At 38.5% G+C, this 14419-nt stretch overlaps 1 long non-coding RNA gene across 1 annotated transcript in view; it reads right to left on the bottom strand.

Moving 5' to 3' along the window:
* LOC129376669 (uncharacterized) overlaps window positions 1-14419 on the bottom strand; it is a 29249-nt gene that overhangs the window by 5082 nt on the left and 9748 nt on the right. The window contains exons 2-4 of the long non-coding RNA XR_008607795.1: window positions 13944-14083; window positions 13768-13820; window positions 2087-2260 (exon numbers count right to left, since the gene is read on the bottom strand). This is a non-coding gene — a long non-coding RNA (uncharacterized LOC129376669). The remainder of the gene's footprint in view (window positions 1-2086; window positions 2261-13767; window positions 13821-13943; window positions 14084-14419) is intronic.

Genomic DNA, 14419 nt, shown 5'->3' with positions numbered 1-14419 from the left:
ATTCCAGAGTGTTTGGTTTGTACGCACACATCAACGGAAGGTTGGTCGGGAAAAGCGAGGCTGATTTAAGTCAGTTAATTCAGCTCACAACTTCTTTTGTGGAGGAATACCTTCATAAGTAAATGCATATGAGAATGGATTCAAACATTGGCTTATGAAAAATATGCAGTCCACAAATGTGCCATCTGTACATACAAGCACACACAAGTAAAGCAGCAGCATGCTAAAGTGCCAAACCAGCAGAATGTCCACCTCACACCAGATGCAGCATTGTGACCCCGTAACCTCTTCACACACAGATAGAAGAGGAAAAAATGTTTGCATTTCTGTGGCGCTTATAGGACCATCTTTATGCAGAACTCACTTCACTATTAATGTTAACTCCAACCAAATTTACAAACTTTTTAATCTTATTTCTTTATGAAGATATCTTCAATTACTGCCTTTCAGCATTTACATGCTGATGTAAATGCTTTATTTGTAGTCTGAGGTTTTTAAATGTATTCTTAATTTGGATGTGTTCCTCATAGTTATGTTTTAAAGAGGAACAAATAGGGCTTAAGCAAGGCCTTGAATTTAAAAAGTGCTTAGAGCCTTTCTCCCATTATGCTTTTCTATGAAAACCTAGAGCTCTTTGGGCAAATCTTATCATTCTTGTAAACTCAGGAGACTGATCTGGAGAGAAAGAAATGAAGGATGATTCTCACATGTTTTTGTTCTGGCATGACCCTTCAAATTGTGCTTTGCTTCAAACTGTCTGTGACACTAGACAGAGACTAACTGGGGCCCAATGACCAAGCCATATCAGTACAGACACCTCTGAATAAAAATGATTCTACCACATATTATACAGGTCTTCAGAAACACGTTCAATCCAGTCTGACAGAACTGGAGCTAGATATTTGTATGTCAAAAACTCCCAGCTGTACAAAATCCTCCCCAAGGCTTTTAGTTGATGAAAGTTAACCCCCCCATGCAGAAATGAACTATTTTGTGTTGGCCTTTCATATAAAAACACAAATCATTGAAGATTGGTGTTTTTAGTTTATAGATTTAGTGTTGTAATATGACAAAAAAATGGAAAAGAAAATAATTTCATGAATACTTTAATTTTTTCTGTCTCAGTGTATTTAACATCTACTGGCGATTCTCTCCCATTGTCCTCCAAACATTATTCGTTTACTGATAGATTCCCAGGATCTCGTACTGGTCCTCACAAAGATAATAATAATAGTAAAAAAAAAAAAGAAAACATTTTCTCAACAAGATTGTTACCTCACCCGCCCCTCTGAGGGACAAAACAATGAATGACCCCAATGATGACCGTATCAGTGCTGCTGGGGCAGGTGGCATTCTCTGGGGTGCAACATGACCGTGGATGTGTGTGTGCTTGTGTGTGTGCTTGTGTGTGTGAAGGGGATCAGTGCATATGGAAGAGCTGAATGAGGCACCTCTGGGCCCAGGTGATGCCATCGGTCGCTGCACACGTGTAAGTTTACTCTCGCGTGTGTCTTCCACACTTTACCCTCTGGTTTCCAAGCACCAGGTGACGGGTGTATATCGACGGGCTGTGTGTGTGTTTTTCTTTTTCCTTTTTTTTTTTTTTTTGCTGAGATGTGAGCGGCCGTATGTGTGTGTGTTGAGGCAGACGCAGCATTTTAAAGCTCGTACTTCAGCACAAAGGGAGCTGTGCTAGCTAACCATCAGCGCTTTACCGCCAGCGTCCAGCTCTGAGGGGAGGTGTCGAAACTCCTACACTCCCACCACCCAGCCGCCCCCAGCCCCCTGTGGCCCCAGTCGGGTGATGAAGGAGAAACCATCAATAAGACAAGAGGCCACGCAGAGGTTCAAACCAACATGCCTCAGGCCAAGGCCTCCTCTTCTCTGTTCTTCTTCTGTGGTCTTCACTGTTGGCGTTTCAGCTGCTCAAAGAGCCTTTTTATCATGCACGTCACCGATTCCACCCTCTTCAGCACTTTGCGCGTTTGATTACACCTGTTTATGTGCTGCTGTTGTTGTTTGCTCAGCCACTCTGTGTGCGAGTGTGTTGGTGTGTGTGTGTGTGTGTGCTTTCTCCTAAACCAACCTGCTGACAGAAGGTCTGTCCAGTTTACACATCCAGCTCTGAGGGCATTTCTGAACTTGAAACGATGTCTTCAAAGTTTACACTGACAAAAGCAGCTGCATGTACACATTGCCTCGGTGTGTGTTTTAGCTGCCGGCTGGACTTCAGATGCACATCAGGGTTAAATCTGGATGCCTGCACACACACATTAAAGTCAGTGAGTGAAGTTTTGCACCAGTTAGGCTAGGCTTTTCATCCTAACTGATGTAAAGTGAAAGTGCAAAAACAGAAATCTGAGATTTGATGCTGCTTCAGCATGCCATATATCTGTTTAATCTGATTAGGTATCAGGGTTTTAGGTGCAACTGCACACCTGTGACGCTGCTCAAATATCTACATCAACTCACAAACTCCTCTATTTCCCCAAATGTATTAAACTATACTTTTTGAAATTAGAATATGAATTTTTCAAAGATCTGGTATCTGGTAAATGTATTCAGTCTGATTGAAAGCTCCAGCTTTCTTTCACTGAAAAACAACAGTATTCTAAAGGCACACTGCACACCTGAAGAAATAGTTGAAAAAAGTACAAGAGTAATGAAAGTCTTCTATTTTGGCCAAAAGCACATCGATGAAAGGTGTAAGGCTTCCTGAATGATGAGGACACACACATACACACCCCCCTGGTGTTGGAGTGACCTGTGGAAACACAAGTTGCTGAGTGTCCTGTCCAGTGTGTTCTCATGCAGGCCTGTGTGTCCTCTGACCTCAGATGATGCCCATGATTAGCTTTTATAAAGCTCTAATGAATGCTTATGCAGCTTCTTACCAACTCTGATTAATATTGATGAGATGCTGGAATCGCTGACTCGCACCTTTCCAGAAAGACTTGATTATGACCCTCACATGTTAACACACGAATCCGTGTGAAGAGGGACAAGAGGGACACAGGTGGCATCAAAATATAGCATCACACAAAAGATGGAAATTTTTATTGCGGCAAAAGAAAAAATATTTGCATTACAAATGCAAAAAAAGGTATTTGACAAATATAAGTTTTTAATTCAACCCCAGTTATTTGTAGCTCATCTTTAATATTAAAGATGCAGTACTACGTCCCAGAATCAACTTAAAGTTTTAGCCTAAAATAAATTTGGGCTTTCAGAAATTATTCTCAGTTGGTTGTGTTTTAACATTATTGAATTCAAAGCTAACAACACAATTTCATTTCGGAGGGTAATAAAAAGTGTTAATATAGGTAATATAGGGGTCAAAGTAAAAAAAAACATGACATAAAGACGTCATGTTTTAAAAACATGATGTCTTTAAGACGTCATGTTTTAAAGACATTGCCTTTTAGCCAAGAACCAAGAACGGACCCATTTTAAAAATTACGTTTTATAGACAAAGAATGTACTAACACAAAAATCCCAAATCTGTATCAAGAAAAGTTTGATGCAACTATTTTTGATACAAACAAGTATCACATATAATATCATTAAAGTTATGTGTGTGTGTGAGTGGGTGTGTGGGTGTGTGGGTGGGGTGGGGGGTGTAAATGGCCCAATGCATTTAGCAATCTAATACATGCATCAAGTTGTTTTATTTACACTGCACTTAATAAATATTATTGCACCAGCACTGCTTCATTCAAATAACAAATATCAGAGCGCATGATCGTGCAGTTTTAGCAGAGAATTACATAAAAGATGACTGGCACATTTCTTTTTATTGGCCTAATGTAATATAATGTATGTCTAATGTATAAAGGCTTGAAAACATAAAGTGTATTTATATAATTGTTTTACTTACAGAGTTTATTGAACAATGAATTTTTCAATCATATTTTCATTCATTGTATAAGTGTGAAATTGCTGATGTTCATGAAGTAACAGGATTTAAATAAAATTTGTGTGTTAGGGGCGTTTCTCTTCCTGGCTGGAGTGAGAACTATCTCCTTGGAAACCCATCACCTTCCCACCTCAATATGAAGCTGACCTCCTGCTGGGTGAAATGACACCACCTTCACCTCACATCTCATCAATTTACACACACACACACGCGCGCACACACATGGAGCTGCATGTTTCATTAATATGTAATCTGAACTGTTTCTATAACATATCGCACCAGATTAAAAGCATCACAAAGGTTCTGGTGGATGAGGAAACCATCAATACAAAAGTGACACACCCACTCTGGGACACACATATACACATTTTCCATGCACCAATTTTAAAAAATCAAAAAGTAAATATGTACAGTGCATTATAATCAGAAGGGAATCATTGATTGAAATCAGGATCAATGCTTCTCATTGCAAAATATGAATGCATCAGCGTTCATATTTTATAATAACACAAACAAATCTATTCTGCATGAAGTCAAAATCTCTGATTGATTAAAATTATACTCCTTTAAGTTCTAAATTGGGTTAGGCTGAGTAATTATGAGCAGTCAGTGTCTTCCTTGCATTAAGCTAAGTGATACCGCTGACTCATCAACGTCCAAAAGAAAAAGCAGGTACTGAGTCTCTCAACCCAACATCTCTTTTTCTATATATATTTATATATATTAGCTGTCCGATTACACGAGACTGCACTTACTGCTCACATAAAACATAAAGATTTTATATGAATTAAACCTCGAAAGTTCCAGATGAGGCTCATGTGACAACAACTCCTGTATTCTCCATAAATCTGGATTCAGATTTATGGATAACTACAACACAACAAGTCCAGCTTTCACTGTCAGTTCTCTGAGTCGTCCTCACCTGTGGGGTGAGAATGTCTGTGGGGTCCTCCGAAGAGCGTCGGCTGCATTATTTATTTATATGTCTTCTTCTAACAGGTTTTGTTTGTCCTTACTTGAATTGTACGATTAATATGCTACATTAAAGGCTGAAGGCATATTCAAAAATGATTTATTGTTATTGACTTGTTATATGCATTGCAGTTATCTGGTATTTTAATAGGAAACTGAGAAACTGAACTTGTCCTTCCAGAAATACAAGAGAAAATGTCTGGTCTTTCTTCATTCTTAGTTTTTTTGTTTATTCAAGGTTATTAAAATCAACTCACTCCATTATGAATCTAATGGTTGATATTTTTAAAGTCTGCTCTCTGACTTAATACACCTTGAGTTAATTGGTTGAGATTGTTTTTGAAAAGTGCCACAGAGCCTTGACCATCAAACCCTTCTGTCATTTAGAAAACCATAGAGCTAGAAGGGCATGCCAACTGTTCATTAACTATGTTAAACAAATTGGTGTCTGTAATTAGTCTATAAATTATTATATAGATTGTTTATAGGAAGAAATGCTAAATATTTTTCATACCTTGGGATATGTCTTTCCTTATTTCTCAACAAAAATTTTCAAAAAGAGGATTACTATTATTTTCCTTTTGTCATTTTTGTTGAGTCATGCTTTGTGAAAGTTTGATGCTGACATGTTTGTGATGTAACTGCACCAATTTGGTGTAACAGATTTTTTTTTTAAAATAATCATTTTCCATCTTTCAGTGTGAAGTTTCATTTTTCCTCCACTACTTAGAAGCTTTCAATAGATTTGAAATTATGAAAAGATTAGATGTTTTGTTTAAATTATTGCTTCTATAGACAGTTTAGCTGAAACCGTGAAAAAAAAAAAGAGGCTGAGGACTGGGCACGCTTACATATCAGGAACACTAATTTGGCCCAGAACCAAGATTTATCATCACAGTTTGGAGACAAAAGCTTTGAAACATTGTGAGTCTGCAGATGCTTGAAGCTGACTCAGTTAAACTAAATGTGAAGGGTCAGTGCTGGAAAGGAACTACCATTTTTCTGTTTGAGCAAAATTACTTAATAACTTCCCCTTCTGGCTCAATCCAAGAAGTGAAAGCGAGAAAGTACAAGGAAATTTAAATAATTTTATCTCATTTCCAAATATTTTCTGCTGTGTAACATGTATTTGAGACCCCCATCTCCACCCAGTGTTACGGTCCTGCCTCAGCAAAGCTTTTCTTTTTTCAGCTCTGACGGTGCAAATCTGTTAATAACATCCCACAAATAAGCGGAAATTTGACATATAACAGAACTTTGCGTTTCGCTGAAAGGGACCAGAAGCACAACACACAGTTTGTCCTTAAATCTTAATAAAAGTCATGCAATTTTAATCAACATAAACAGGCCTGACCGAGCAGACTGCAGAGAATGATTTATTCATGGAGGCCTACCTGACCCACACCTGCAGGTGGAGGAAGGAGGACTGCCAACATGTGTCCAGCTGCTGCTCACACTGATGCCGTGTGAACTGAGCCTTGCTGCTGATCTGAACCAAGCAGGACAGGAGGTTGTGGTGTCGATGTGAATATATAGGTGATGTAGTAAGGGAGAAAGAGAAGCAGACGCCCCTCCACAGTTAATAAAACTCCTGGTAACAATGTGCAAAAAGCTTTAAAATAACTGAATTTTCTTCTGGAGTTGCCAAACCGGATACAAAATTGTCTGCCATTGATACTTTGTACAAACATGTTGCCAATAGGGCAACATGTAGTTCTGAATTAGTTAATCCTGATTTATCCAAGTCTTATTGATCTGTGGTTCCTAAAGTTGTCATTACGGATGGAGAAATGTGTGTAAATAAAAATCATCACAGTAAAATATATTTCATCAATAAATATTTAAAGAGAAAAGAAAAAGCACTTAAATATTTATTAGAACATTCTAACCAGAATCCGTTGGTTAGATTCTTCTTGCTGTCATTACAGTTCTGTTTAAGTGACTTTGTGTTATTGCTGTTTTAGGCAACTGGTCATAAATTTCTGCCACTATTTCTTTTTTTTAAGTTTAGGAACTAGTGATCTGTGGTAAAAAAAAAAAAAACAAATGACTTTACATTCGTCAGCTCTTTGTATATCTCATTATGTCTAAGCTCCCTATTATTTTAAAATTATTGAAAAAGTAGAAAAATAGCTTTCAGAAACTCTATTTGACATTAATGTCTAGAAGAAGTTTTGATGCTTTTGGTGGTATGAAGCTACTAAAGAGGCCGCTGTCCTCACAGTCTTCAATATTTGCTAAGGGATGCGGGACGATTTGTAGGGCAACTCCAGTCCTGGAGGGTTGGAACTAAGTGATAATTTTTCTCAACGTTAGGGATCCTCAGCTGTGTGGTTATCATCGTTCTAAAGCAACGTTTGAGTGAACTTTTTGAATCTTGTTTTCAGGTTAAAGACTCATTTGTTTTTCATTTGTGGCATAATACTTGAATTGTAGAGTTTTTAAACTTCCGTACTAGTACAACATTTACGACGTGCTATTTTTTGTAAATGGAATTGTTTTATCCTTATTCTGATGAACATTTTTGCTTAATTATGAATTGTTTTGTAAATGCCTTAGAGAGTTTTGATCAGTGATGATTGTATTGCTAATTTTATTATTTGAGTGTTTCTTTTTTATGTTTCAATTTATTATGCATCTGTGTCATTGCTTGTATATCTCTCTATAGAGAGCTGTACATAAGAAACATATTTTGGAAGCAAACATTCACACTCCATTTACTTTGGTTCTCCAGCTTCAAAAACATGAATGTTAGATCAGTCAGTGGTTGAAAACCCTGTGGTGATTCCAGGCCATGTTGTCCTGGTAGCACTGCGCCTCCTGCTGAGATAGAGCAGGTGCAAAGAATGGATAATTGCTGTACAGCCTGAAGCTTTACTGTCAGTCAGAACAGGTCCTTTATCCAGGAGCAGGTCTTCATTGCAGGGTCTTGAGCAACAAAATGCCATATTAAATGTCACAACAATTCTCAGGAGAACGTTTAATAGTAAAAACCTTTTCAAACAACTGTGTTGAAAGTGCTTAATCAGGAAAAAGAAAACGCTCCTTACTGTGAGCAAGTGAACACCACAAGCTATGATCTGAGACAAATTCGAACTGGAAGAGAATCTGAGCTGTAACTCTCACTTGAGTGAAATCGTGAGCCAACGGTGAACAAGAACGATACGTCTCTTAAAAACAGCAGCGACGACCACATCAATAGCAGCAAAGGTAGAAGGATTCTCAGTCAGAGGAATAGCACAGCTGGCCCCAAACTGCCAACATCTTTCACCACAAAAAATAGCTCTAAATAAAAAGCCAACATGTCAGACAAGAAGCTTCTCTTTTCTGCTAACTTCCTTTACTTTTTCTCTGCTTCTGCCTCCTGTTCTCGAACTGTGACGGCTCTGTCACCCAACAGGGGCTGCCATGACAGTTTGGGCGCTCCGTCTCCTGCGTATGCCGTTGGCACCGCTGACTCTGCACTCCTTCACCGCAGTCACTTCTTCATTCTCTTTACTTCTCCTCCTCCTCGTATTCCTGCAGAACTCCTGTTCGCCGTATTAAACGGGCTAAATGAGGACGAGCGTTTAAAAGGCAGAAGCTTTGAATGTACCCCAGTTAAAGTCACAAGAAACAAGCAAGACAACATTGTACTGCTTCTTTGTGTTTTCTCCCACTCTAATATTCTTATTCTTTATTTCTTTGAGAAAAACTTTTGGCAAACTTTAACCACAACATTTCACACATGGAGTTGTCTTCCCTGTCTTCCCAACCAAACTTTCCTTCTACGTCAAAAAAAGATTGCATGAATTTATAAGGAGGAATGAGCCACCAGGTTCTGCCAATCAATACACCTGATCAGTTCTACATAGATGTTGTGACTACCTCTATTAAAGCAGGATTTTTAGCATTTCGCTATTATGTTGCATGTAGCTTTGAGGGTTGTTGAGAAAAAGAACAATATCTGGTTCTACAACCCAATAGAAAGGCCATTCAGACAGTAGCAACTAATGTAAACTTTGATGTGCAAACTTTGATGTTTATGTAGTATCTTCAAAATGTGTGCGTAGTAGATATCCTCAAGTTCAATGTGTGCTTGTGCTTGACTGATCTGCCTGCAGTCCAGGTATGAATGTAAATGCTCTGAGCATCAAGAAGAAGAAAATCTGACAAGAACCGAAGATTGTTGAGCAGCAGAAATCGATTTAAAGTTTAACGTTATTTCCCAACAAATTGATTAAATTCATAAGTAAACAAGAAGGCTATTTTAGCAAATTGTAAATGGTATTTTGTTGATTTTTTTCAGAAAGTTGACGTCTGTTAGATATAATATTTGGTCTTGCTTGCAAGATCAGATAAGAAGAGACTCAGCCTGATCTTTATCTCCTGATGTTAAACCTTCACTTGATATAAAGTTGCTTTTTTATTTTCACGTCTTCACAAACTTGACTGTGTGTCCTTTCAGTAAGACAAACATGACAGAACCCAGTTAGCAATCAGTACACAGACACTGCAAGTTGGTCAGTCCAGGCAGTGTGTGTCTGCCTCCAGGCCTGTGTCCTCACTGTGTGTGTCAGGTTCAGTGACACCTCAGTCACTTCAGTTTGCAGCTTTGGTGTGTTTGCCACATGACTGCCTGCCCAGTCCTTTATGTGTGTGGACATGACGCACGACAGGAAGTGGTGTTGGGTTTTGTTTTGTTTTTTACTGAAACCTGACTGTTTTACCAGCTGTAAGGGATGCTTTGCGATGGGGTGGGGTTGTGTAGAGTAGTTTATGGTAGTGAATATTTTACATATGCATAAACCAAATGTATTTCTACTTTAGGAAACATGGTTCTGACTCTCTGTGAGATTGTCACAGAGAGTCAGAACAAAAGATAATCAAAGCAGCAATCTGTCTAGAGTTTTAGCACCATCTAAAGCAATTGGGAGCTGAAACCAGTTCCTCAGATTCACTAAGCAATACAAGTATTTCTAACACATTTTTCAATCACCATTTCATTCAGTTACATCAGTTCCATAAGGAGAAATGGAGCAGAATTGTAGCAAACTATTGTGAGAAGTCTGTGCCAAGTTGAACATAAATGGAATGAGATGAGCAAGCAAGTTTTTCGTAGAAAAATCTTGATGTTTTTCCAATCTGACTCGGCTTGAGCTATTTGCTAATGAAGAATGGGTACATGTTACTCTGAAACCACTGTTAAACTCAGCTGGAGGTTCATGGAAAAGCTCATAACTAACTCAAGTGGCCAATGGACAAAAGGCATAAGACAACTTGGACTGTCAACCTTCTTCACATTTATTTCTGTTTTCAAAGACACAAACGTGTGAAAATGCATATTTCTAAAATGTATCTTGACTTTTACATGGAAGAGATTGAGTTCGAAATGAAACCATCTAAAGACAGATACATAATAGTTCAAAGGTAAAATCATGATGATCAGATTTAGCTTTTTTTCCTTTGGTTTGTGCACACAAATAATTTCATTTCAGTTCCAATTTGTCTTAACATTAAGAAATTTCAAATAGACAGTATTTCAATAAAAAGAGACTAAATGAAAGTGTACAGTGTAATTCATATAACAAATTTTTGACTAAAAAAAATGTCCGATTAAGCGATTAAATATCAAAAATATCCTGTGTTTACAAGGGGACGATATCAGTTCTATGACAAGAACTGTTCTCCCATGGGGGCTAAAATAAAAACGAGGAAGTTAAATGTGCCGTTTAACTTATACAAACGTTCAGTTGCACATACAAGGCTTAGACACACCATAAGCATTTTCCAATGGCATTTATAGTTAATACTTAGAATCTGGACTGAAAAGTGCCTTTCTTAGCTTCCTTCCAAGATGGCTTCCTCATTACATTAAACCTGTGGGTTCTGTGGCCTGTGTGTCTAGTCAAGACTGAGTGGATGTGAGTAGAGTGTGTTGTGCTGTGTGTGTATGTGCTCTCAGTGCAGGAAGCCAGTCTGTGGTGTGGCTGCAGGCCAGGCCGAGTGGAATAATTGATTGCCGATTGACCCTCCACTGCCACTGCGGACAGTCTTCTCCACTGCATTACTGCACAGACTGACCAACAGCAGCTTCATGAGAATATGAATTATTCAACTGAGTGAAAAACATCAATTGAAAAAAGAAACATTAGTATGTCGGTATGTACTTCCTACAGGCTTTTTGAATGCTATAAATTAGAACGACGTAGCGGATGTAGAGATTCCAAATAAGCTTGTCATGTGAAACCTTGATGTGTTTCTTAATCTCCCGCGCTGGGCTTTAAAATGCAAATTCACAAAAGATTTACTTCACCACATTAAACTAAGATCTCAATTACAGAGTCATAGCTTTATTTTGAGAGAGTGGTACTGCATTAACATTAAATTTTTATATTGGCTACCTAAATTATTTTTTGTGAACAGCAGGTAAGCTGAATAAATGTTACATCGAGATTCCAGTAACCTGGGCAGGAGCCTGAATGTCTCCAAAACATTTACTTTAAAGAGACCTTTACTTTTCAGCTTAGCATTTTCCAACCAATAAACCAGTGAAACTCCCTCTTGACAGCAGAAAAAAACTTGCATCCATGTCCATGAAATGGCAGTCAGAGGCATAACAGAGGTAGATGGACTTTAACCCCCTCATTTCTCAAAACACATAAAATTGTGTCCTGATCCCACTTTTACATATTTCATTATGGATGCTTCTGATTTCAAGACAAAGAACCGCCAAACAATGGACACAGCTTTTACTCAAAATCCTGCTCCAAGACTACATGGCAAGAAGAAGGAGGGAGGATGAGAACAACTGAGCAGCAGCTCTACTATCAAGAATAACACAGTAATGATCCTGGAGGACTTTAGGAAGATACTTTAAATTCATCTCTGTCATTGCAGTGTAAAGGTTTCGCAACACAAAAACAACTAGGAGAAAGGGGATTTCCAGTACATGGCCCCCTCAGAGAGCATTCAAGAGAGGTCAGCGCTTCCTGGTGCCTCTAGGTTACTCAAGAAGTAAAACATTCGGCTGTTGATATCAGTGTTGTGGCCGATTTGCATTTGTGGCTCATAATTCTATAAACCACAGCCGTAACCACTGGTGAAACAGAAAAAAAGGCCTGAGTGGCCTTTTTTTTATCCTATAAAAGTGAATGAAAAACAATGAGTGGCTGATTGCTGAATCACTGGCGCTCACACAAACACACACAGAGAGGAAGTGAAACATGAAGGGAAGTGATAGTGGCAGATTGAAGGAATCAGCAGGAACTGGACCCCTCCTTAAAAGCTTGACTAAGTAAATCTGCTGGTCCTCAACTGAAAATAATATAAGGCAAGCACAATTATATTTGAAGAAATTATTGGAAGCAAATTAAGACCAGAAAACAGAGGCATCAAAAACATAGATCGTTGCAGTAAGTGATGTTAATTTTTCTGGTCAAACTCTTCAGCTTGGCGAACTCCTCCTTTGAGGCATTGTTTAAATGCTTAATTTACCACTTTTAGGTAACAAGTATGTCATTTCCTTTGATTTACACCCCTCCTCTTCCTCAGTGTTTTCAGCACATCATCCCTTTGGTCTCGTTTGTTTGTTTGTTTGTTTATTTGTTGGTTTCTTATTGTATTTTCAAAGCATGGGACAAGCTTAGATTTGCTGTTTGGGCATATTTTCTCCTGTGATAGCATGTTTGAATTTGTCCACTCAGCATGCAGCATGTCAGTGTGTCTGAATATGTGTGTGTGTGCTCGGTGTGGAGGCAGGGTACGCAGCTCAGTCAGGGGGTCGCAGCGCTAACGGTGCCAAATTGCTTTTCCCCAGTGTGTCGGGTAGGGACCGCTGTGGTGAACCTCCACAGCCCTCCCCCTCTGAAGTGAAGGTGGAGCTTCAGGCCCCTGGGTCACTAACTCCATCACCAGATCAAGAGTAATAATTATTAATACCCCGTTGAGTGTTAACAGCACGCAGGTGATTTATCAAAAATGTCGATTGCGTTTTGCGCGGTGTGACAACTTTTCAAAGCTGAGCACGTCCCACAGGAGCCGCTCTAAACGGAGCCAGTGGCTGCAAGACGGCACTCACAGGTTTCTGCTAAATAAAATAAAAATCCCAACACAAACAGATTGGAATTACTGCTGTCAGGAGACAAAAAACTGAAGATGACCACATATAACATAAATAAATAAATAAATAAATAAATAAATAAATAAATAAATAAATAACTCTAAATCCATAACAAATAATAACATAGTTGAAGCTAAAATGTTTAAGATGCATTTACTCTTAATGAATAAGGAAAGTAGGCAAAAGTTGAGCTACGTATGTCAGACATGACTGTTAAAATAGCTGCTAACTTTATATTGTCTGTATGTACTGTGAAAATAATGAAAAACTTTTTTAAAAGATTAGAATTGGAACAGAAAAGATTGGATGAGAAACCAAGTAAATATTGCTAGAAAACAGAGAAGGGGATCTAAATGTCAGCAAGTCTCCATAACAATCATTAAGAAATATCTAGAGATGAGACAATTCATACTTCTGACAGGTAAAGGTTTAAGCTCATCTTTTAAATTTACCAATATGTTTCTTCTGACCAGAAATAATTAATATTTAAAAATGATTCCGCTTGAGTGGTGATTGTCATGTGATAGAGAATCTGAAGAGAAAGGCAAAGGTTAGGGTGATGGAAAGGAGGTCTTTCAACATGGAAGCCAAAACTAAAGGAAAAATATGCAGAAAGCTGCTCAGCAACTACAAGAAAGGTGCAAAAATGATCCCCGATAAGGTCCTTCCACAGATTTTTGAGAATAGAATGAAAACATTTTGACATGCCATCTTTTTAAAGCAAAATATAAATGAAAAACTATTTTGTTTTTTTGTTTTTCAAAATTGATACTCAAACCTCTTGATTTCCTGTTGGATCCACGTTCCTGCCCTCATCTATGGTCAATAGCTCTGGGTAGAGACAAGTGCCCAAAATGAGTTTCTGGTTTAGACATAGGTGAGACACAGAGCAGAGCGGCTGATCTTAAATACGGAGAGGTGGCTCAGGTGTCTGAATGTCTCCTGCATGCCTACCTGCTGAGGTGTTCCTGGGATGTCCCATCGAGAGGAGACCCAGTACAGGAACACGCTGGGATTTCCCCAGAGGAGTTGGCCCATGTGGCTGGGAAGAAGGAAACATGGGTTTCTGCTAAGGCTGCCGCCGCGATCTGACCCTGAATTAAGCAGAAGATATTTACTTTAAAAGAAAAGTTTGAAGAGGAAAAAAATGAAGTCGAAAGGCAAAAGAGGTTACGTAACTACTACACTGGTTCAACTGACGTTATAGTCATCTTTGCAGGAAGTGAACTACTTGTTTTCAACTGGGATAAATGATAGATATTCATTCTCTTTGCTTATAATTCAGAATATAATTATAAGCTACATCGAAGAGTAATCCTCATGGATGTGTTAGGCTCACTCTCTGCTGCTTGTGCATGGTTCACAGCACAAGACCTGCTGCAGCTTCATAAATCAGATGGTGAACAAAATCAAAATGATACAGTGAAGAA

This window comes from Poeciliopsis prolifica, unplaced genomic scaffold, assembly GCF_027474105.1.
Source record: "Poeciliopsis prolifica strain line A6 unplaced genomic scaffold, Auburn_PproV2 SCAFFOLD002, whole genome shotgun sequence".
NCBI lineage: Eukaryota > Metazoa > Chordata > Actinopteri > Cyprinodontiformes > Poeciliidae > Poeciliopsis > Poeciliopsis prolifica.
This window is presented reverse-complemented; position numbering and strand designations above follow the sequence as displayed.